This window comes from Phyllobates terribilis, unplaced genomic scaffold (genome assembly GCF_046119375.1).
Source record: "Phyllobates terribilis strain yellow unplaced genomic scaffold, ASM4611937v1 Scaffold_5__5_contigs__length_657084704, whole genome shotgun sequence".
Classification (NCBI taxonomy): Eukaryota; Metazoa; Chordata; class Amphibia; order Anura; family Dendrobatidae; genus Phyllobates; species Phyllobates terribilis.
The window spans coordinates 323,597,255-323,621,168 of record NW_027362765.1 but is presented as its reverse complement, the minus strand read 5'-3'; the positions used below and the strand labels follow the sequence as shown (position 1 = coordinate 323,621,168).

Sequence of the window (23,914 nt, the reverse complement as noted above, 5' to 3'; positions counted from 1 at the left end):
TTGGTGTCTATTGTGCCTGCGGGCTGCATGAAGCAGCCTGACGGGCCGCATGTGGGCTGCGTGTTTGAGACCCCTGGTCTAGAGCTATAAAAGACAATCTGGCTCGATATAATGTGAAACCTGTAGAATGAATGTGCTTACTTGAATGAGGCTGATCCACGAAGCGAAGGATATATACCTCACTCATCGGCCTTTTGCCGCCCCTTTAAGAGACTCCTCAGACCACCATCTGAGTTGAGAGGCTCGTCTAGCCTCAATGTAGAAGCGACCATGAACTAACAAATATGCCATGTAAACAGATGTATATAATATGCCCTGTACTTGTTAGGTGTTAGGCAATGTATATGGAATATGTGCAGATTATAGAGGAATGAGCACCTATCCCATATAAGCAGGTGTATATTGGATTCCCTGTGCTTGTTAGGTGGGGAATCTACATGGGATATGTTTACATTATGGAGGAATGAACACAAATCCACTATAAAGAGATGTTAAATGAGTTTCTCAGGCTTTTTCTGTAGGGAATAAACATGAAATGAACACATCTCTCTTATAAATGCACACACACATACATATATTGTATTCCATGTGATTGTAGGTAGGAAATTAATAAAAATGGAATATGTGCAGTTTATAGTGTAATCAGCAAATAGTTTATATAACCAGCTGTATAGTGTATTCTCTGTGCATGTTAGGTGGGGAGTAAAAATGGAATATGTGCAAATTATAGTGGATTGAACACATCCCATATAAACCTTTTTTTTCTTGCATTCCCTGTGCTCGTTATGTGGGAATGTGCATGGAATATGTGTATATTAGGCTGCGTGCCCACTATGCGTTCTTCAAGCGTTTTTGCCGCAGAATTTCCGCAGCGAAAACGCTTAAACGCTTGGTAATACGTGCCCCATGGTCCCCAATGATAATCCTCATGTGCTGTGCACATGCTGCGGAAATTTCCGCTGCGGATTATCATTACGGAAAAATACGCAGCATGTCCATTAATTTTGCGGACACGCAGCGTAATTGCCGCCATTAACTTGCATTGAAACGCATATTATCCGTGTCAGCACATTTGCACATGCGGATATTATGCGATTCTATGTGCGGATGGTACCCGCTGACGGCGGCTGTCGTGTGACCTGTCACATGACTCAATGACGTCATCGCAGGTCCTTTCACACCACTCCCACCCATACAACAGACCAGATGGAGCAGAGAAAACACCGGGGGACATCGGAAGGTAAGTATAATCTTTATTTTTTACCATTCTTATTCTTTTTTTTTTTTTTTTTTTTTAAACTATTACTTGGTCACACTATACATGCCGGTTGCATGGATTTATATAGTGTGACCAAGTTGTCAAGCACTTTCCAAGTGATGCTAAAATTGCTTGGAAAAGCTCTTGTCAACCCGCATGCAGAAATGCATGCAAAGACGCCTGACAAACGCTTCTACCTGGCAGGAAAAACGCATGTACAATCCGCATGTACAATCCACATGCGTTTATCCTGCCAGGGAGAAGCTGAAAAAATATGCAGCATTTCTGCATCGTGGGCACTTAGCCTTATAGAGGAATGAGCACATATCCCATATAAACAGTTATGTATTGTATTTCTTTTGCTTGTTAGGTAGGGAATGTACACAGGAATATATTTACATTATGGATAAATGAACACACATCCCATATACGGTAAATATATAATGTATATCGTATTCCCTGAGCTTATGAAGTGGGGAATGTACATGGAATATATGTACATATATGTAGATAATAATGGAATGAACACCCATCCCTTAAACCGTATTTTTCAGATTGTAAGATGCACTTTTTTCCCTTAAATTAAGGGGGTGGGATGGGGGTGCATTTTATAATCTGAATGTAGCTTACTGGGGGGGCAGCTGCAGTGGAGCGGAGTCCCAGCAGGCAGAGTCGCTGCTGTAGAAAGCTGCTGGTGAAGGCAGAAGAGGGGCAATGCTGCAGCCCCCAGGCTGGGAGGAGAGGGGGTGTTCTGCGTTGTAAAGGCTGTGGCGGGCCCCGGGCTTTCAGAAAATGTCGGGGGTCCCTGTACTTCCCATCCTTTTCACCACGGTGGTTCTCAATATGCGCATACACCGCCTCTGGTTGACATTTTCCCGTAGTCCACCACAGTGAAAAGGGTGTGATCCACCTGTCCCCCCCGCTATTCCCCAACCTCTCCCCTCTGTCAATCTCTTCACTGGCTCCCCATTGCTCAGAGACTCCAGTTCAAAATCCTAACCATGACATACAAAGCCATTCACAACCTATCTCCTCCACATATCTCTGACCTAGTCTCCCGTTACATACCCGCACGCAACCTCCGATCCTCACAAGATCTTCTTCTCTACTCCCCTCTTATCTCCTCCTCCCGCTATCGCATACAAGATTTCTCCCGTGCTTCCCTCCTACTCTGAAACTCTCTACCCCAACACGTCAGACTCTCGCCTACCGTGGAAACCTTCAAAAGGAGCCTGAAGACCCACCTCTTTCGACAAGCCTACAACCTGCAGTAACCACTGATCCACCACACCACTGCACAACCAGCTTTACCCTCACCTACTCTATTTTCTCCCATCCCTTGTAGATTGTGAGCCCTCGCGAGCAGGGACCTCGTTCCTCCTGTACCAGTCGCTGTCACATTGTGTTCAAGATTATTGTAATTGTTCTTGTATGTATATCCCTTTTTCACATGTAAAGTGCCATGGAATAAATGGCGCTATAATAATAATAATGTGATGTGCAGGGACTCCCGACATTTTGTAAAAGCCCGGGTCCTGCTGCACCCTTTCATCCCCCTACTAGCACGGGGCCTGCAGCATCACCCCACTCCTGTCGCCACCAGCTTCCTGCAGCAGGGACCCTATCTCCTGGGACCCCACTCCCCCAGTAAAAAGCGGACTATAAGACGCATCACCATTTTATTAAAAACATTTTTTTCCTATTTTCCTCCCCAAATTTCGGAGTGCGTCTTAAAATATGCAATATATGGTAAATAGCTGTATATTATATTCCCTGTGCTTGTTAGGTGGGGAGTTTCATGAAATATGAAGAATTTCTACTGTTTTTGGACCTTGATGATTTTTCAAGTGGCACCCGCAAGCAACTCCAGAAAAATCTGCACTACAAAAGCCAAATAGCGTTTCTTCCCTTCTAAGCCCTGTCGTGTGTTCAAACCGTTGTTTCTGATCACCTATGAGTTAGTGCTATGTTCGGGAAAACCTGTTTTACATATTTTGGGGTCCATTTTCTCCTACTAACCTTTGTGAAAATGAAAAATTTGGGGCTAAAGCATAAGTTTAGTGTAAAAATTAAATTTTTCATTTTTGTGTCCCAATGTTATAAACCTTCGTGAAGCACCTGTGTGTCCATAAAGGTTACCACACCCATATATGAATTCTTTGAAGGACATCGTTTCCAAAATGAGGTTACTTGTGGGGGGTTTCTGCTGTTTTGGCATATTGGGGGTACTGCAAATGTTACATGTCGTCTACAATCTATTCCAGCCAAATGTCAAATAACGCACCTTCTCTTCGGTGCCATGCCATGTGTCCAAACAGTAGTTGCCAGCCATATATGGGGGAATAGGCATACGCAGGAGATGTTGCTGTGCAAATTGCGGGGTCCATTTTTTCCTTTACTCTTGTAAAAAGAGAAAATTTGGAGCTAAAACAAAATTTCTATGGAAAAAAAATGTAATTTTTCATTTTCACTTCCCAGTGTTTTTTATAAAGCACAGTAGCGTAACTAGAGTCCGATGGGCCTGATTGAGAAATTTGGACCTGAACCCCCCCCCCTACCCAGCATGTTGGTCAGATATATAGACCCTTGCAGCGATCTAAATCCTGTAAAGACATGCATGTTCGTCCCCTTCCCATTATGTAGTAATGGCCCCCATCCTGGGCACTTTCCCGGTATTTGTCGCCCATCGTGCTATATAAATTTCCCCCATCCTGGCATCCTCTTCCAGGCTTCAGCTGGATGTGTCCTAGGGCTCGTATTCAGCTGAAGTGTATTGCAGTGCAGGGACCCTCTGGTTACCTGCGCTGCAATACACGTCAGCAGCCAATCAGAGGCCAGCAGCGTCGGCAGCTGACATTGGCGTGCCTGCTATGGCAACACATGATGTCACTGCCATGCTACGCCAATGCCTGACATGCCAACGTCAGATGCCAGCTTCTGTTTTATCTCGGAACCAATCCCAATGATTCTGAGGTAAAACAGTCTCAGAGTCACTGGGCTTTGTACAACCCCTGGCAAAAATTATGGAATCACCGGGCTTGGAGGATGTTCATTCAGTTATTTAATGTTGTTGAAAAAAAGCAGATCACAGACAGGGCACAAAACTAAAGTCATTTCAAATGGCAACTTTATGGCTTTAAGAAACACTAAAAGAAATCAAGGTAAAAAATGTGGTACTCGGTAAGGGAAATTTTTTTTCAGACCAAGCAGAGGGAAAAAATTATGGAATCGCCCTGTAAATTTTGATTTCCAAAACTAACACCTGCAACAAATTAGATCTGCTCGTTGGTCTGCATCGAAAAAAGTGATTACACCTTGGAGAGCTGTTGCTCCAAGTGGACTGACATGAATCATGGCTCCAACACGAAAGATGTCAATTGAAACAAAGGAGAGGATTATCAAACTCTTAAAAGAAGGTAAATCATCACGCAATGTTGCAAAAGATGTTGGTTGTTCAGTCAGCTGTGTCTAAAATCTGGACAAAATACAAACAACATGGGAAGGTTGTTAAAGGCAAACATACTGGTAGACCAAGGAAGACATCAAAGCGTCAAGATCGGAAACTTAAAGCAATATGTCTCCAAAACAGGAAATGCACAACAAAACAAATGAGGAACGAATGGGAGGAAACTGGAGTCCATGTCTGTGACCGAACTGTAAGAAACCGCCTAAAGGAAATGGGATTTATATACAGAAAAGCTAAGCAAAAGCCATCATTAACACCTAAACAGAAAAAAATAAGGTTACAATGGGCTAAGGAAAAGCAATCGTGGACTGTGGATGACTGGATCAAAGTCATATTCTGTGATGAATCGTGAATCTGCATTGGGCAAGGTGATGATGCTGGAACTTTTGTTTGGTGCCGTTCCAATGAGATTTATAAAGATGACTGCATGAAGAGAACATGTCAGGTAAAGGCACTGGGGAGATGGCTGTCATTACATCTTCAATAAATGCCCAAGTTTACATTGATAGTTTGGACAGTTTTCTTATCCCATCAATTGAAAGGATGTTTGGGGATGATACCATTTTTCAAGATGATAATGCATCCTGCCATAGAGCAAAAACTGTGAAAACATTCCATGAAAGAAGACACACAAGCTCAATGTCATGGCCTGCAAATAGTCCGGATCTCAATCCAATTGAAAATCTTTGGTGGAAGTTGAAGAAAATGGTCCATGACAAGGCTCCAACCTGCAAAGCTGATCTGGCAAAAGCAATCAGAGAAAGTTGGAGCCAGATTGATGAAGAGTACGGTTTGTCACTCATTAAGTACATGCCTCAGAGACTGCAAGCTGTTATTAAATCCAGAGGTGGTGCAACAAAATACTAGTGATGTATTAGTGTTCTTTTGTGTGTTTGTTTTTTATGATTCCATAATTTTTTCCTCAGAATTGTGATTCCATAATTTTTTTTCCCTCTACTTGGTCTGAAAAAAATTACCCTTACTGAGTACCACATTTTTAATCTTGATTTCTTTTAGTGTTTCTTAAAGCCCTAAAGTTGCCATTTGAAATGACTTTAGTTTTGTGCCATGTCTGTGATCTGCTTTTTTTCAACAACATTAAACAACTGAATGAACATCCGCCGAACCTGGGGATTCCATAATTTTTGCCAGGGGTTGTAGAAGCATTCCAAATTCATTACCACAAAACGTGTCACATGTCAGTTTAAAAAAAAAAAAAAAAAAAAGTGGGTTTGGTCAGGAATGTGAAAATGGACATTGGCGGGAAGGGGTTAAGACCTGTGATTTTTAAGGAGATTAATTTTGTAATACAATATTCCACTAAAAGTCTTAATTAGGTCAAGTATTAATGTAATGAGGAGATAGGATTGTCCATCACCACCAGGACATCATCTGCCAACAGACCAATGTGATGGTCTAATCCCCCCTTGCCCCTTCCCCCTCTTGAAATCCTGTAATTAAATCTTCTACTTAGGCAAATGGTTCCATTGCGAATACTAGAGGGTATATGGGACATCCCTGACATACCATTATAGATCCAGAAATTTCAGGATGAGAGTTCTAATGTCATTTCTACAGCACAGGATTAGGAAAGTAGTGACATAGCCGTTTGTAGGTAAATGTCATTAATCTCCAGTTTTGTCTGTTTCCCGTGGACCCGACTTGATCATGATGCGTATGAGAGAGGAGCTTATTTACTCACTGTCAGCCAGTAATTACTTAAGGACAGTTTGTTGTTCCTCAGTGAAGGTTGGAAGTCTAATATTTTAAAAAAAAATAATTTATCCCTTCTTCTGAGAGTTGAGGGTTTGTGAGTCTGACTTAAACCATAACGTTTTATTGTCTAAATCTTTGTAAGGCTGCGTGCCCACTATGCGTTTTTCAAGAAAAAACGCTTGGTAATACGTGCCCCATGGTCCCCAATGATAATCCGCATGTGCTGTGCATATCCTGCGGAAATTTCCGCTGCGGATTATCATTGCGGAAAAATCCGCAGCATGTCCATTAATTTTGCGGACACGCAGCGTAATTGCCGCCATTGACTTGCATTGAAATGCTTGATATCCGCATGACTACATGTGCACAAGCGGATATCACACTGTTCAATGTGCAGATGGTACCCGGCTCTGGAGAAGAGGAGACTCTCCTCCAGACCCGGGTACCTTAGTACCTGTTAAAAAAAGAATTTAAAATAAAAAATAAACATATACTTACCTTCCGATGTCCCCCGGTCTCCTGTATGATGCGTCCTGGCTCCCAGACGGCTCCCGATGGTCTAAAAGGACCTTCCATGTGACAGGTGACGCGACCGCTGACGTCGGCGGTCACGTGACCTGTCACATGACTAAATGAGGTCATGGAAGGTCCTTTCACACCACCGCGAGCCGTACAAGAGACCGGACGCATCGGAGAGAAGACCGCGTGCCATCAGAATTTAAGTATAATTTTTAGGGGTTTTTTTACCATTTTTAATCTTTTTTTCAACTATTAACTTGGTCACACTATATAAATGCATGCCGGTTGCATGGATTTATATAGTGTGACCAAGTTGTCAAGCACTTTCCAAGTGATGCTAAAATCGCTTGGAAAGCGCTTGTCAACCCGCATGGGGAAATGCATGTGAAGAACGCTTCATTTACACTTGTCCCTGGCAGGAAAAACGCATGTACAATCCTCATGCGTTTTTCCTGCCAGGGAGATGCGGGAAAAATCTGCAGCATTTCTACATCGTGGGCACTTAGCCTAAATGTATACGGTATATAACTTATTCCATGCCATCTCTTATTCCGACTATCTGGATCACACTGGAGTCTATGTGTGAGCTAGAAGTTGCTTTTATAATCAGAGCTCATCCATCGACTTAAATTGTAAAAGTGACCTCAGGCTCACATGTAAACCCCCTGTGTGATCCATGAAGTCAGAAATAAAAGTCATGTGATCCAGGACCGGAGTGGAAACCGAGGAATATGACGATCGGTGGGACCGGGGGGTCATGTGACCACAAATATGTGATATGCATACTCCTGGCCACATTCCTACCAGACATGCGCAACACAAGTGAATTGAGCGAGGCCGCGCACATCTAGTTGAAATGTGGCCAGGAGTGTGCATATCACATACTTGCGGTCACATGACTGCTCGGTCTTGCTGCTGGCACCAGTGAATCCTCAAAGCACGCTGCGCACAATGTGAGGATTCACAAGTCTGCAGTCTTAAAGCTTGGACAAACCCTTTAAGGTTATAGAGTTTTGAAAAATAATTAGCGCATTTGTTGGCATTTGTGTAGCAGAAAGGGACTCCTTGTCTTCGCTAAGAGGTTAAAGAATAAAGTACTATTATATCTTTGAAGCTTTGTTAGCTTGTCAGTAATGCAAGGCCTTGGTTTTACGTAGAGAGAACAAATTTCCTTTGCCTTGTGAGGTATTCTTGATGCCTGAGAGATTTAATATTTACGGATATGATCGGAGAGGGTTTTGATTTAATCTGGTCTTCTCTTTAACTCTATTGAGGTATTTCTTGAACTTTTTTTGCCACCCCAATCTTCTTTTCTATAACTGTGATTATTATTAAATAACCTGATAACCGCCTTATTGGCACTTAACAAACTGGTTGTAAAGACTTTGTCATCAGGGGCAGGCTGGGCCCTGACATCCAAGGGTTAACTCCCCCCTTCTCTGATGCTAGAAACTTCCCCTCACTAGAAGCTTCTGAATGCTGTAACTTGATGCCTGCAGCCTCAGTGGTCAGGACAAATAGCAAGAGTGCAGGGCTGTTATTGGGAAAAGTAAAAGAACATGTCCATCCTGTGCATCACAAGCATGCTGCTAGGAAATGGCCGGTAGTGCGCCTCCTGCTCTTATATCACCAGCAGGAAGGTAGGAGGCTACATCTGTGTGTGTACATATAGTGAGTCTGCTGTATGTGTGACTGTGATTAGTAGGAGTCTGTTCATTGTGTGTGTGTGTGGGGGGGGGGGAGGTGAGCGCCTCACTGTACATGGCAAGGTGTGTGTGTGAGGTGAGCGCCTCACTGTACGTGGCAAGGTGTGTGTGTGTGAGGTGAGCGCCTCACTGTACGTGGCAAGGTGTGTGTGTGAGGTGAGCGCCTCACTGTACGTGGCAAGGTGTGTGTGTGAGGTGAGCGCCTCACTGTACGTGGCAAGGTGTGTGTGTGAGGTGAGCGCCTCACTGTACGTGGCAAGGTGTGTGTGTGTGAGGTGAGCGCCTCACTGTACGTGGCGAGGTGTGTGTGTGTGAGGTGAGCGCCTCACTGTACGTGGCGAGGTGTGTGTGTGTGTGTGTGTGAGGTGAGCGCCTCACTGTACGTGGTGAGGTGAGCACCTCACTGTCGCTATATAGATTGTAGGAGTTTAACAAGATCTACCCTGCTAAGCTTGTATTATAATGGCATATTTCTGTTTTAGAAATGCCCTTTGCCACAAGGGCTGGCTAGATCTGTTGGAACTGTACATAACCTTACTGAACAAAAACTTCCGTGTAAATAGGCAAGATTTCCCAATCAGAATAAATCTGAGGTTGAAGCTTGGATATATGTTGATATATGGGCAGAACTGCATCTAGATTAATATTTTTGCCACTTTTGTATGTAAATTTGCTGTGATATTTAGGTTGCCTTGTTGATAGTATCTCTATAATATACTTACCTTGTAATGTCTTCACATCCTGTTCCGTCCAGACGTGTCCAGATCACAGAATTCCAAGCGGTGGAAGTTCATCGACCGCCATATTGGGACACCCAAGTGATGGGTGTCTCAATATGGAAACCGCTGGTGGTACCAGCCTCTTGCGCGGTACCACCAGCGGAACACCGTCGCGAACACAGTGCCGCCAGGATCAGCCGAATGATTCACTGACCGCCGCCATCTTTGTACAGGAGGAACGCAGTTTTAATGTGACCGCCGCTATCTGCCTGCACAAAGATGGCGGCTGTCTGATTTACTGTGCAGGGAGACAGCTCAAATGAGAGAACACACGAGGGAAGAAGACAGCACAGGGGTGGAGAGAGAGAGCAGACAAGGGGGAGAGCACATGGGGTACACAGGTCAAAGAAGAGATCATATGAGAGGAGAAGACAGCAGATGGGGGGAGAGACAGAGCACAGGGGGGAGACGGCGCTGCAAAGCCTTCCCCCGTCGTGACATTACCGCCCTCCCGATGCGATGGCATCGGGCCTCCATCTATTGTTATTATAATCTGTGGTAACGTCATATCAGTATGATCGGCTTCTCACATCCAACATGCACAGTCCGTACTGCACGAAATGGCTGTGAGTATCCTGTCCTGAACTCAACAGCCTCCTATATGGGTCACAAATCTCACTGCTCATGGTCCGTAATCGCCTGGCATTCTGACAGCCGTCTCTGCAGCACAGAGACAGAGTGCTGTCAATCACAGTGCTGGGGAGTTCTTACAGCCAGTGTTCACAGTATAGTGAGAGGTGACTGTAGCCGCTCCATGTATGCCCCTACGACAGAAAGCTGAAATAAGTTCCGTTTTATTTTCGGTAGACCCACTTTCAGTGAGGTAGCTCGGTAATGTTATTTATGTGCAGATTGATCCTATACCTAGAGGAAAAAAGCATTTTCCAAGGTGAGATTCCATTTAACCACTTACAGATTGGACGGTGTGGTTCATACTCTGCAGTGACGTTCTAAAATGTCACTGCATAGTGCAGCTACAGTGAGGGAAAAAAAGGATCGTCAGCCACCAGTTGTGCAAGTTCTCCCACTTAAAAACATGAGAGAGGCCTGTAATTGACATCATAGGTAGACCTCAATATGAGAGACAAAATGAGAAAACAAATCCTGAAAATCACATTGTCTGATTTGGAAAGAATTTTTTTTTCAAATTTTGGTGGAAAATAAGTATCTGGTCAATTACAAAAGTTCATCTCAATACTTTGTTATATATCCTTTGTTGGCAATGACAGACGTCAAACCTTTTCTGTAAGTCTTCACAAGGTTGGCACACACTGTTGCTGGTATGTTGGCCCATTCCTCCATGCAGATCTCCTCTAGAGCAGTAATGTTGTGTGGCTGTCGCTGGGCAACACGGACTTTCAACTCCCTCCAAAGGTTTCCTTTCTATAGGGTTTAGATCAGGATACTGGCTAGGCCACTCCAGGACCTTGAAATGCTTCTTATGAAGCCACTCCTTTGTTGCCCTGGCGGTGTGCTTGGGATCATTGTCATGCTGAAAGACCCAGCCACGTTTCATCTTCAATGCCCTTGCTGATGTAAGAGAACTCAGCCAGGAACAGTAGCTAAAAAAAACATGTACTGATTTAACCAGTTAAAAACCAGGCCATTTACCCCCGTTTATGACCAGGCACATTTTCTTTTTGTCTGTACATGCAGTATAAAGAGCTGCAAATTACAATTTTCGAGCCTTTTTTTCATGATACATGAGAATTAATTTTCTTTTTTTTGTTGTTGCTAATATCGGGTGATATCGGTGATCAAATAAGGAAGGATCCACAAAGGATTACTAAAATACTTTTAAAAAATTTGTTTCCCATTGTTTAACAATTATTTTTTTATATTGGACACTTTTTGTTTCTTTTTTTCAGGGGTGGGGTTAATAACAGTGATTTGTATTGACACCGGCATTTTTATTTATTTTTTACACTCTATTTTTATTTCATTTAGTTTACACATTGTGCCCCAGTAAGGTCGTAACTGACCTTTGGGGGGCATTTCAATATTTAATTACTTTTATATTAATCTTATTTCCCTTGTAACTGGAGCTGGTATATTACCCACAGTTACAGGGGAAGTGCAACCTACTGGATGCAAAGCAGAGCTGTCTGTGTCTCGCATGACCCACCAGCTCTTGCTCATACGCTATACACAATGATTACATAACCGCTACTGTATGTTGGAGGAAGTGCTGTCATTGCTTCCTATTACTGCATACACTGTGCTAGTAAAGCGATGTGTATACAGTGTGTAGCGCCGGCGTCCCTGCCCTCTGATAGGCAGGGACGCTGTTCCCCTCACCTCTCTGCTCCGTGCCCGGCGTCCTCCTCCCGCTCTGCTGGCAGCGCGCGCTCCTTCCCGGCCACTGTGCTTAGGGCGCGCGCGCGCTCTCCCTCCCTCTTAAAGGGGCCGCGCGCGCCGTCCTAAGGAGTCCCCGGCCAATGGCCGGAGGACTTCACCATATATAAGGCACCTCCTCCAAAATGGAGGTGCCCGAGCAATGTTGTTGCACTGTTCACTACTCTGCTTCAGCCCTCAGGTCCCGTTGCCAGTTACCTGCCAGATTCCTGCCAGCTTGCTGTCTTATTCCTGCCTGATTATCTGCTACCTGCCTGCTAGTCTGAGGTCCGACGGTCTGCCTTACTACTCCTGTCAGTCTGTCTAAGGACCAGCCTGTCCGCTCACCTGGGAGCGCACTTCAGCCACCTGCCTGCTTGCCTGAGGTCCGACGGTCTGCCTTCCAACTCCTGTCAGTCTGTCTATGGACCAGCTTGCCTGCTCACCTGGGAGCACACATCTGCTACCTGCCTGCTAGCCTACCTGGAGGCACTGCCGTCACGTGCTGTGACCACCCGCCTGTCCAGAGACTTCTGGCCGCTCACCTGGGAGCGCTCATCTGCTGCCTGTCTGTTGGTCTTCCTGGAGGCTCCGCCGTCACATGCTGTGACCACCCGTTCATCCAAAGACTCTCGCCTGCTCACCTGGGAGCTCACGTCTATCATCAGCCGCCACAGGTCGTACCAACCCTTTACCCAGAGACTGCCCCGGTCACTTGCCGTGACCATCTGCCCGTTCATTCAGAGACTGCCCCGGTCACTTGCCGTGACCATCTGCCCGTTCATTCAGAGACTGCCCCGGTCACTTGCCGTGACCATCTGCCCGTTCATTCAGAGACTGCCCCGGTCACTTGCCGTGACCATCTGCCCGTTCATTCAGAGACTGCCCCGGTCACTTGCCGTGACCATCTGCCCGTTCATTCAGAGACTGCCCCGGTCACTTGCCGTGACCATCTGCCCGTTCATCCAGAGACTGCCCCGGTCACTTGCCGTGACCATCTGCCCGTTCATCCAAAGACTGCCCCGGTCACTTGCCGTGACCTCCAGCCCGTTCACTCAGAGACTGTCCCGGTCACCTGCTGTGACTTCCTGCCCGTCTTCCCTGGTCGCCACCCGCTCCCTTACAAGGACCGCCCCCTTGTATAGTAGCTCAGAGGTTCCGCCTCCCAGACCCGTTACAGTTTGCTCGGGCCATGGAACCCGGTGGCACCCAAGCTCCCTCGCTCTCGGACCTGTGTCATGAACTGTCCCGTCAAAGGTCCCAACAGGAGTCCATCCTGGGTCACCTGCGGAATGTCAATACTCGCCTGGACACTCTGACTGCTCCACCAGCAACCTCCGCCAGTGCCATGTCTCGCAATCCGGCAGCTCCGCTGCCCACTAATACCATGGTATCCTACCCCGGACCCCGGCTTTCTGCACCTCCTCGCTTCGGAGGCGACTCCGCCCAGGCTCGGGGCTTCATAAATCAGTGCACCCTGCACTTTGAACTATTGTCCCACCAGTTTAACTCCGACCGAGCCAAAATTGCATTCATCATGTCCCATCTCACCGGGGAGGCCCTGGCCTGGCTAAATCCTCTATGGGAGAGAGGAGACCCCCTGGTGTCCAACTTGCCTGCTTTTCTCACGGCTTTCCGGAAAGTCTTCGATGAACCCGGACGGAAGACCTCATCCGCATCATCACTGCTACGCCTCCGTCAGGGAAGTCTCACCGTGGGCCAATATGCCATACGGTTCCGTACCCTTGCCTCGGAGCTGGCCTGGGATAACGACGCTCTGGTATCCGTCTTCTGGGAGGGTCTGTCCGGCCGTATTAAAGATGAACTTGCCGGTCGGGACATCCCTACCACTCTCGATGACCTAATAACTCTTGCCACCCGGATTGACCTACGGTTCCAGGAGCGTGCCAAAGAGGTCACCCGTGAGAGGAGGTTACCACGTCTAGCTCCTACTTTTCAGAAACCCATCACTCCCTCCGTCTCTACCCAGGTACACTCTCCTGAGCCTATGCAGGTCGACCAGACCAAGATGGTCAAAACCCGTCAGGACTTACGCCGTGCCGAGGGGAGCTGCTTCTACTGTGGCAGTAAGGAGCACCGGATCCGTACCTGCCCGGAGAGGTCAGGAAACGCCTGTGTCTAGGTTCGCTCAGAGAGGTCGACCTAGACAAGAATAAATCCTCTCCATCTCTGCTGTTGTCAGTCTCAATCGTCTGCGGGGAGAACCGTTATTTCGAACTAGCCCAACTTGACTCTGGAGCAGCCGGGAATCTTATTTCACAGTCCCTGGTAGAGAAATACCGCATCCCCACCAAACCTCTGGCTGTACCCTTGTCTGTTGCTGCCGTGGATGGGGGTCTCTTACCACGCCCCATCCAACTCCTCACCGAATCCATTACTCTGCAGGTGGGAATGCTGCATTCTGAGAGTATCTCCTTTCATGTTCTGCCTGGACTCTCCCACGCCCTCTTGCTAGGTCTACCTTGGCTCCAGAGACATGCACCCGTGCTTGACTGGCAGACCGGAGAAGTCCTTCGCTGGGGACAGGACTGCCATAAGACTTGTCTGGTTCCCGTCCATCCCGTCCGTCCTTCTCCTACCCCAGCTAATCTACCTGGACTTCCGATTCCTTATTGGTCTTATGCTGATGTCTTTAATAAAAAGGAAGCAGAGACACTACCCCCTCATAGACCATACGACTGCCCTATCGACCTGTTACCTGGTACTACTCCTCCCCGTGGGCGTATTTATCCATTATCCGCTGCTGAGACCCGGTCGATGTCCGAATATATTGAGGAGAATCTGGCCAGGGGATTCATCCGGAAATCTACCTCCCCGGCGGGAGCAGGCTTCTTTTTCGTCAAAAAGAAGGACGGCTCTCTCCGTCCCTGTATAGACTATAGAGGCCTTAACCAGATCACGGTGAAGAATAAGTACCCCCTTCCGCTCATTCCGGAGTTATTTGATCGTCTGAGGGGGGCTAGAATCTTCACCAAACTGGACCTCCGTGGGGCGTACAACCTGGTTCGTATCCGTCAGGGGGATGAATGGAAGACGGCATTCAACACCCGGGACGGCCACTATGAATATCTGGTAATGCCCTTTGGTCTCTGTAACGCTCCTGCCGTCTTTCAAGAGTTGGTCAATGACATCTTCCGGGACCTTCTCTACTCCTGCGTAGTGGTGTACCTGGACGACATCTTGGTCTTCTCTCCGGATATCCAGACTCACCGGAGGGACGTTCGTCAGGTCCTGCTCAGGCTCAGGCAGAATCACCTCTTCGCTAAATACGAGAAGTGCCTCTTTGAGCAGACCTCGCTTCCGTTTTTGGGCTACATTATTTCTCAGACCGGCCTACGAATGGATCCAGAGAAACTGTCTGCCATCGAGAAATGGCCTCGACCGGAGGGGTTGAAGGCCATTCAGCGATTCCTGGGCTTCGCTAACTACTACCGCCTCTTCATACCACACTTCTCTTCCCGGACTGCCCCAATTTCCGCGCTCACCCGTAAGGGTACTAATCCCAAAGAGTGGCCGCCCGAAGCAGAGGAGGCCTTTCTTTCCCTAAAACAGGCCTTCTCTTCCGCCCCGGTGCTGCATCGCCCGGACGGCAACAAGCAGTTCTTCCTGGAAGTTGACGCCTCCTCCTCTGGAGCCGGAGCGGTACTTACTCAAAAATCATCTTCCGGGAGAATGGTAACTTGTGGCTTCTTCTCCAAACTCTTCTCCTCTTCTGAGCGCAACTATTCCATAGGAGACCGAGAGTTATTGGCCATCAAGCTGGCGTTGGAGGAGTGGCGTTACCTACTCGAGGGGGCTCTTCACCCGGTAATAATTTACACTGACCACAATAACTTGGCTTACCTCCAGCATGCCCAGAGACTTAACCCGCGCCAAGCCCGGTGGTCCTTGTTTTTTGCTCGCTTTGATTTTGTTCTTCATTTTCGCCCGGCTGACAAAAACGTCAAAGCAGACGCCTTGTCCCGATCCTTTCTGGTGTCCGATCTCGAGGAAGAACCTAAACATATCATCAATCCCGCCAGAGTAATGCAGGTGGCTCCCGTGAGTCTAAATCGTCTCCCTCCCGGTAAGACGTTTGTTTCAGTACCTGATCGGAAGAAGATCCTACACTGGGGCCATTCGTCTAAACTAGCTGGCCACGCCGGTCAGAAAAAGACCCTCCAGCTTATTGCCCGGCACTACTGGTGGCCTACCCTGCACAAGGACGTAATAGACTTTGTTTCTGCCTGTGTGTCCTGCGCCCGCAACAAAGTCCCGAGACACCTGCCAGCCGGTCGCCTCCTTCCGCTTCCTGTGCCTGCTGCCCCCTGGCAGCATATTGCTATGGACTTCATAACTGATCTCCCCGTCTCCGCCGGTTGTACGGTCATTTGGGTGGTCGCTGATCGCTTTTCCAAGATGGCTCACTTTATTCCCCTGCCAGCCCTCCCGTCTGCACCCGAGCTGGCTAAAGACTTTATCCGCCACATCTTCCGTCTTCATGGCCTGCCTCTCCACATCGTGTCGGATCGTGGGGTACAGTTCACCTTACGTTTCTGGAGAGCCACTTGTAAACTGCTAGACGTCACCCTGGACTTCTCTTCCGCTTACCACCCACAGTCCAATGGTCAAGTGGAGCGGATCAATCAGAACCTGACCAGTTACCTCCGGCACTTCGTTAATGCCCATCATTCAGACTGGGTGGATCTCCTACCATGGGCCGAGTTCTCTTATAACAATCACGAGAGCGAATCCTCCTCCAAATCCCCGTTTTTTGTAGTCTTCGGTCAGCATCCTCGGATTCCTTTTCCTGTCTCCACCTCTGTGGACAACCCGGCTGCGGAATCTCTCGTTAGCAAATTTTCCTCCATTTGGGAGAGTACCCGATCCGCACTCCTTCAGTCGTCCGAACGGATGAAAAGACACGCTGACAAAAAACGCCTGGATCCTCCACAATTTCGTCCTGGAGATAAAGTCTGGCTCTCATCTAAATATGTCCGACTCAAGATACCTTCTTACAAGTTAGGGCCTCGGTTCATCGGTCCTCTGGAGGTCATCAGTCAGATCAACCCGGTGGCCTATAAATTGAAACTCCCGGCCAACTTACGGATCCCTAACTCCTTCCATGTATCTCTCCTCAAACCTGTGGTACTGAACTCTTTTTCCAAGTCTACAGGTACGCCTCCTGCTCCGGTTTCTGCTGAGGACGAGTTTGAGGTAGAGAACATTCTTGCCCCCAAAAGGGTAAGAGGAAAGACCTTTTTTCTAGTAGATTGGAAGGGGTTTGGTCCTGAGGAGAGAACGTGGGAGCCCCGGGAGAACATCCATGCCCCTCTTATCCTTATCTAAATTTCTGTCTGGCCTAAAAAAGGGGGGCCTAAAGGGGGGGGGGGTACTGTAGCGCCGGCGTCCCTGCCCTCTGCTAGGCAGGGACGCTGTTCCCCTCACCTCTCTGCTCCGTGCCCGGCGTCCTCCTCCCGCTCTGCTGGCAGCGCGCGCTCCTTCCCGGCCACTGTGCTTAGGGCGCGCGCGCGCTCTCCCTCCCTCTTAAAGGGGCCGCGCGCGCCGTCCTAAGGAGTCCCCGGCCAATGGCCGGAGGACTTCACCATATATAAGGCACCTCCTCCAAAATGGAGGTGCCCGAGCAATGTTGTTGCACTGTTCACTACTCTGCTTCAGCCCTCAGGTCCCGTTGCCAGTTACCTGCCAGATACCTGCCAGATTCCTGCCAGCTTGCTGTCTTATTCCTGCCTGATTATCTGCTACCTGCCTGCTAGTCTGAGGTCCGACGGTCTGCCTTACTACTCCTGTCAGTCTGTCTAAGGACCAGCCTGTCCGCTCACCTGGGAGCGCACTTCAGCCACCTGCCTGCTTGCCTGAGGTCCGACGGTCTGCCTTCCAACTCCTGTCAGTCTGTCTATGGACCAGCTTGCCTGCTCACCTGGGAGCACACATCTGCTACCTGCCTGCTAGCCTACCTGGAGGCTCCGCCGTCACATGCTGTGACCACCCGTTCATCCAAAGACTCTCGCCTGCTCACCTGGGAGCTCATGTCTATCATCAGCCGCCACAGGTCGTACCAACCCTTTACCCAGAGACTGCCCCGGTCACTTGCCGTGACCATCTGCCCGTTCATCCAGAGACTGCCCCGGTCACTTGCCGTGACCATCTGCCCGTTCATTCAGAGACTGCCCCGGTCACTTGCCGTGACCATCTGCCCGTTCATTCAGAGACTGCCCCGGTCACTTGCCGTGACCATCTGCCCGTTCATTCAGAGACTGCCCCGGTCACTTGCCGTGACCATCTGCCCGTTCATCCAAAGACTGCCCCGGTCACTTGCCGTGACCTCCAGCCCGTTCACTCAGAGACTGTCCCGGTCACCTGCTGTGACTTCCTGCCCGTCTTCCCTGGTCGCCACCCGCTCCCTTACAAGGACCGCCCCCTTGTATAGTGGCTCAGAGGTTCCGCCTCCCAGACCCGTTACACAGTGATCGAGAAGGCAAGACAGTAACAAACAGTCTCCGACAGCCGGATGCCTGCTCCTGCAGCTATATGATCACATGTACAGTGGGCAAACAAAGAGTATTTAGTCAGCCACCAATTGTGCAAGTTTATTACTGTCTTGCCTTCTCGATCACTGTATACACATCGCTTTACTAGCACAGTGTATGCAGTAATAGGAAGCAATGACAGCACTTCCTCCAACATACAGTAGCGGTTATGTAATCATTGTGTATAGTGTATGAGCAAGAGCTGGTGGGTCATGTGAGACACAGACAGCTCTGCTTTGCATCCAGTAGGTTGCATTTCCCCTGTAACTGGGGCTAATATACCAGCTCCAGTTACAAGGGAAATAAGATTAATATAAAAGTAATTAAATATTGAAATGACCCCCCAAAGGTCAGTTACGACCTTATTGGGGCACAATGTGTAAACTAAATAAAAATAGAGTGTAAAAAATAAATAAAAATGCCGCTGTCAATCCAAATCACTATTACTAAACCCACCCACCAAAAATAATTGTTAAACAATGGGGAACAAATTTTTAAAAGTATTTTAGTAATCCTTTGTGGATCCTTCCTTATTTGATCACCGATATCGCCCGATATTAGCAACAACAAAAAAAAGAATATGAATTCTCATGTATCATGAAAAAAGCCTCAAATTGTAATTTGCAGCTCTTTATACTGCATGTACAGAAAAAAAGAAATGTGCTTGGTCATAAACGGGGGTAAATGGCCTAGTTTTTTCTGGTTAAATCAGTACATGTTTTTTTTAGCTACTGTTCCTAGCTGAGTTCTCTTCAGCAGGCTGCATGCTCAGCGGATATCATAGATCAAAAATTGCTGATTGAAGGAGAGCCTGACCATTTACTTAAAGGGAACCTGTTATGATCTATCTACTATGTAAAGTGCCCCCATAGTGTTGTTAAAGATGCAATGTACATTACTAACACGCTTTTGTCACTAAAATTGGTGGTAATCTAATGAGTCTATAACATTTGATATACTTATATCCTACCCGCTCGTTTCAGTCATAGGGGTGTGATCAGGGCCAGCTCCAGGTTTTTGTGGTCCCTGGGGGAAAGAGTCTCAGCGGGCCCCTTTAACACATACCACGATTCATGATGCACAGATACTGCAGAGAAATATATATATATATATATATATATATATATATATATATATATATATATATATATATATATATATATATATATATATATATATATATATATATATATTAGTACAATGCCGAAGATTTCACTTCTTACATTATATGAGCAATATCTATTGTAAATTCCACAATAGCTCAGAAACCGGCGAATTGCCCCATAAAATGCTCCATACAGTATGCTGTGCCCCCACATAATGCTCCATGCAGGCTGTTCCCACCTTATAATGCCCCATGCAGGATGTCACACCCTCTCCTCCCTTCGTCACAGTACAGCAACCACGGAAGACACCGGAGCTGCTGCAGAGGCACAGGGAGAAGTAAGTATTGTGCCGGCTGCCGGGGCCCTGAGCAAGCTGGGGGGAGCTGGCTCTAGCACCGCTCTCCTCCGCTCATGGGTCCCATAGCGCTGCAGGGTGCCCGACGGCGAGTGGGTCCCCCCGCCTGCTCAGGGCCCCGGCCCTGGGTGTGATCCTCGTATAAGTCATGGGTGGCGCCGCATCAGTCAGGGCTGGCGCTGCCCACGCATTTGAATTTTGCTCCCAGCGAGCACTGATGTAAGTGGGGCACTTGTGCAGTTTTACATGGCCAGCTGCGTCTCCCTGCACGTGAGCAGTGAGGCTGTGTAGTTCAAAGCTTCACTCTGCATGCGCTGTGACAAGTGGCTCCCCGCTCGTGCACAGTGAAGTTCCCAGTTTGACCGGCTATCCCTGCATGTGTCACAGCTGTCTAACAGATGTGACACATGCAGCTGCGGCGGCTGTTAATGAAATGCCGGGTGCCGAAACTACTCGGCGAGTACCGAAGCGTGCTTGTTTAAAGGGTTAAACTAGCATGCTCGCTCATCACTAGTCATTACCAGAGAGATTTCACTGGCGGTGTGTACTTTTTCCTCTTTCTGACACTGGCCAATCATAAGCCGTCAGCAACAAGCTGGGGAAAGCAGAACACGCCACCACAATAGATTAGAACAGGCTACGGGCTCTTTCACACATCCGGATATTTCCGGTACTGGAAAAACCAGTAGCGGAGATATCAGTGTGTTAACTGTGTGCCGAGTCAGGATCACATGTACCGGCGCCTGGAAATCAGCGGTACAGTTAGCGCTGTTCCCAAGCGTCGGGTGCTGAACGCTGCCCTCATTATTGTCCTTTGCTGGCGCTGCGATCAACGCCAGCATGGGACAATGTTGAGAGTAGTATTTTGCTCCTGCTGTCTCATAGTGTAAAAATAAGAATAAAATTTTAAAAAAATCCTTATACTCATCTGTCTGAAGATTAAATAAGTGTCCCATTATGTAATCCATCTGACCGCACGTGCTGAGGAGCAGGGGAGAATGACTAGCTGCAGCGAGCGGGCCCCTGCACTGTTCTGAGCTTAGTGAGTGGTGTCCTGTCACTCACTGAGCTCAGCTCAGCGCAGTTCAGGTGCCTGCTCGCTGGACCTATCTCATCAGCATGTAGTTCCTCAAGCCACCGCAAATTCTGATGCAGAATTGTCGGTCAGATGGATTACAGCATGGGACAGTATGTCGGACAGGTCAATATTGTGGTTGTTTTTTATTTATTTTTTACAGAGGACTATGGCTTTAGGGAATTAGGTGTAAAGGTGAGTATAATAATTTTTTTTGTATTATTCTTGTAAAGATCTGAGGTTGTGGGTTGTAAGTAATCACCTAGGCAGGTTAACGATGCAACAATATTTTATTACTCACATCCATGGCAATGCCGCAACTCCAAGTAAATGGCCAAAATACAGTTCTCTCAGTCCTTAAGTTCTCAATCTGGGATCAGTAGTTCCACTGGCTTTGTATAAGGCCATACTCACTGTCTCCCAACTTTGGCTGACCCACAGATTTCGTATCTCCAGCCCGTATAGCCTGTAGCCACAGTCCACTATCCTCCAGACGACAGATAAAACGATGGAAGCACAGATATCCAGTAGCAGCAGTCCTTCAATAAAGTTTAAATCCAAACGACATATCCACAACTGTCGCACGTTTATCCAGCTCAGTTGATAACTGATCTCCAACACTCTGTAAGCCGTCCATCCATCAGCTCCACATCCATAGCCATAGATCCTATCCCTTCGGCGTCCTTCCACAAACTGCCACTAAGGATGTCTTTTTACCTCCCTGAGCTCAGCCCCCTTAAGGTCAGAAGTGATGACACCCTCCCCCTTAAGCATCTACTGTTAGCTGAAACAATGAAGAATATTCCAGGAGCCTTCACTTGAAACTGCATGTAAGACCCCCTGTGGTGATGGCCCTCTTAGAGAACAATGGTGTAAGGCTCCAGAGATAAGGTCCCTGAATGGAAGCATTGATTACTGAAGTTGAACTGTTGAGCAAATAAATCACTAATGATATTAATGGAATGCTGGACACTTTACAAGTGAATCTAGTGTACATACTGAAAAGCAAGCAGAACTATATAAAACATAACAAGTAAATCACTAATAAAACCTAATAATAATATAGACTGAACTGGTACTCTGTGATGGAATACTATTTAGTAAGTGGCCAAGTCCTCACAATTCTTATTTTACACTTGCTGGACACAGCGGGGGCAAAATACAGCTACTAACATTGTCCCTTGCTCTCGCTGATCAGAGCTCAAGCTGGGGATTATGATGACAGATGCCTGGGAACAGTGCGAACTGTACCACTGATTTCCAGGTGCCGGTACATGGCACATGGATGTCATCAGTGTGTACATGTGCGGGATGTTTTGCGGTCCATGCTGCGAGTAAAAAACGGACATGTCAGCATGTTTTGCTCACGGACTGACGTGCACAGACCCATTCAATTGAATTGGTCTACTTGTGTAAGTGCCTCCAGTACATGTGAAAACGGTCACCACACATACTGGAAACATGAACTTGTCAAAGAGCCCTAAATGTGAGACCTTTATTGACAGTCTGCTCTCCTCACTGCAGAGAGTGATGAGCACAGCAGACCTCATCTGTATTTAAAATAAATGAGTGCAATCCATTAAAAAATTTGATTGCACTCTGACTAGTTTTAGTCAATGATTCTGTGTTCATCTGCGACTTTATTTATTTATTTTTTTCTCATCTCAGATTGGACTGAGAAAAAAATTGCAGCATGCTGTGAATGGCCACATATATATGATGAGACTCTGCAATGCAAGTCAATGGGTGCAAGAAAAAAATCGCATGGCACACTGACCATGCGTGTGCCGTGTTATTTTTACACACCCATCTCATAGGAAACCCAACATTTCATGAGCATATACAGTAAATTCACAGTGTGAACCGTCAGAATAAAATAGATATATAGAAAGAATAAAAGAAAACATTTTCTTAACCAGCTGAGGGAAAGCCGACAGCTAGAGGCTGATGTTTATAGTCTGTGAAGGGGGTAATAAACATGGAGCTTCCCATGTTATTATTATTATCAGCTCACAGCTGTCTGCGTAGCCTTTACTGGTTGTTAACAAGGGTTGACCCCAAAAAACAATGGCTTGGGGTCCCCCCCCCCATTTTTGATAACCAGCAAAGACTAAACAGACAGCTTCAGACTGATATTAATAGCCTAATAAGGGGTCATGGGTATTGGCCTCCACCCAGACTAATAACATCAGCCCTCAGCCTCCCTAGAAATGCCAATTCTGGCGCTTATCCTCAGCACTTGCCTTGGTGTGGTGGCAAGTTGGGTAATAGTATTGGAGTTGATGTCAGCCTTGTAATGTCAGCTGACATCAAGCCCAGGGTTTGTAATGGAGAGGCGTCTATAAGACACTCCCATTACTAACCCTGTCAGATTTAGTAAAAACACACACACAGAGCAAAGCCCTTTATTTGAACAAAATGCTCACCAACCCTCTTTTACCCATTTATTAATATCCAGAGAAAGATAAAAAAAATAAATAATAAAAAAAAAAAAGTCATCCTCACCTGTCCGCAGATAATCCAAATGTCCTGTGACGACCCCATCTCTGCTACATCTGGATGCATTGCTGAGCGGTAACATAAAATGCGACCGCTCATTCTGGCATCCAGGAGACTCTGAGCGTGAGAACGTAGCTTCAGTGCCAAGCGCGAGTGAGAACTTGGGCTCGCCGTGGGACATATGGATTATCTGCGGACAGGTGAGGATGACTTTGTTTTTTTATTTTTCTTTGGATGTTAATAAATGAGTAAAAGAGGGCACCAGGGCAAGTGGGAAGAGCCCAGGCTGAGCGCCAGAATTGGCGCATATAATGGATGCGACATTTCTGGGGTAGCTGAAATGGTTAGTCCGGGACGGGGCCCCTTACTAGGCTATTCATATCAGCCTGCAGCTGTCTGTTTAGCTTTTTCTGGCTATTAAAAATAGGGAGGACCCTACGTCTTTTTTTGGGGGGGGGGGGGGTCACCCCTTGTTAATAACCAGTAAAGGCTACGCAGACAGCTGTGAGGAACCTGGGAAGCTCCATGTTTATTACCCCCTTAACAGACT

At 47.2% G+C, this 23,914-nt stretch overlaps 1 protein-coding gene across 3 annotated transcripts in view; it reads left to right on the top strand.

The window, feature by feature from the left end:
* LOC141273132 (uncharacterized) overlaps positions 1–23,914 on the top strand; it is a 90,028-nt gene that overhangs the window by 53,500 nt on the left and 12,614 nt on the right. Inside the window, exon 1 of one of the 3 annotated variants that reach the window (XM_073684572.1) lies at positions 8,447–8,599. The exons of the other annotated variants lie outside the window; for them this stretch is intronic. The gene's annotated coding sequence lies outside the window, so the exon portion shown is untranslated. Of the gene's footprint in view, positions 1–8,446; positions 8,600–23,914 lie in introns of those variants that run through there. 3 annotated transcript variants of the gene reach the window in all.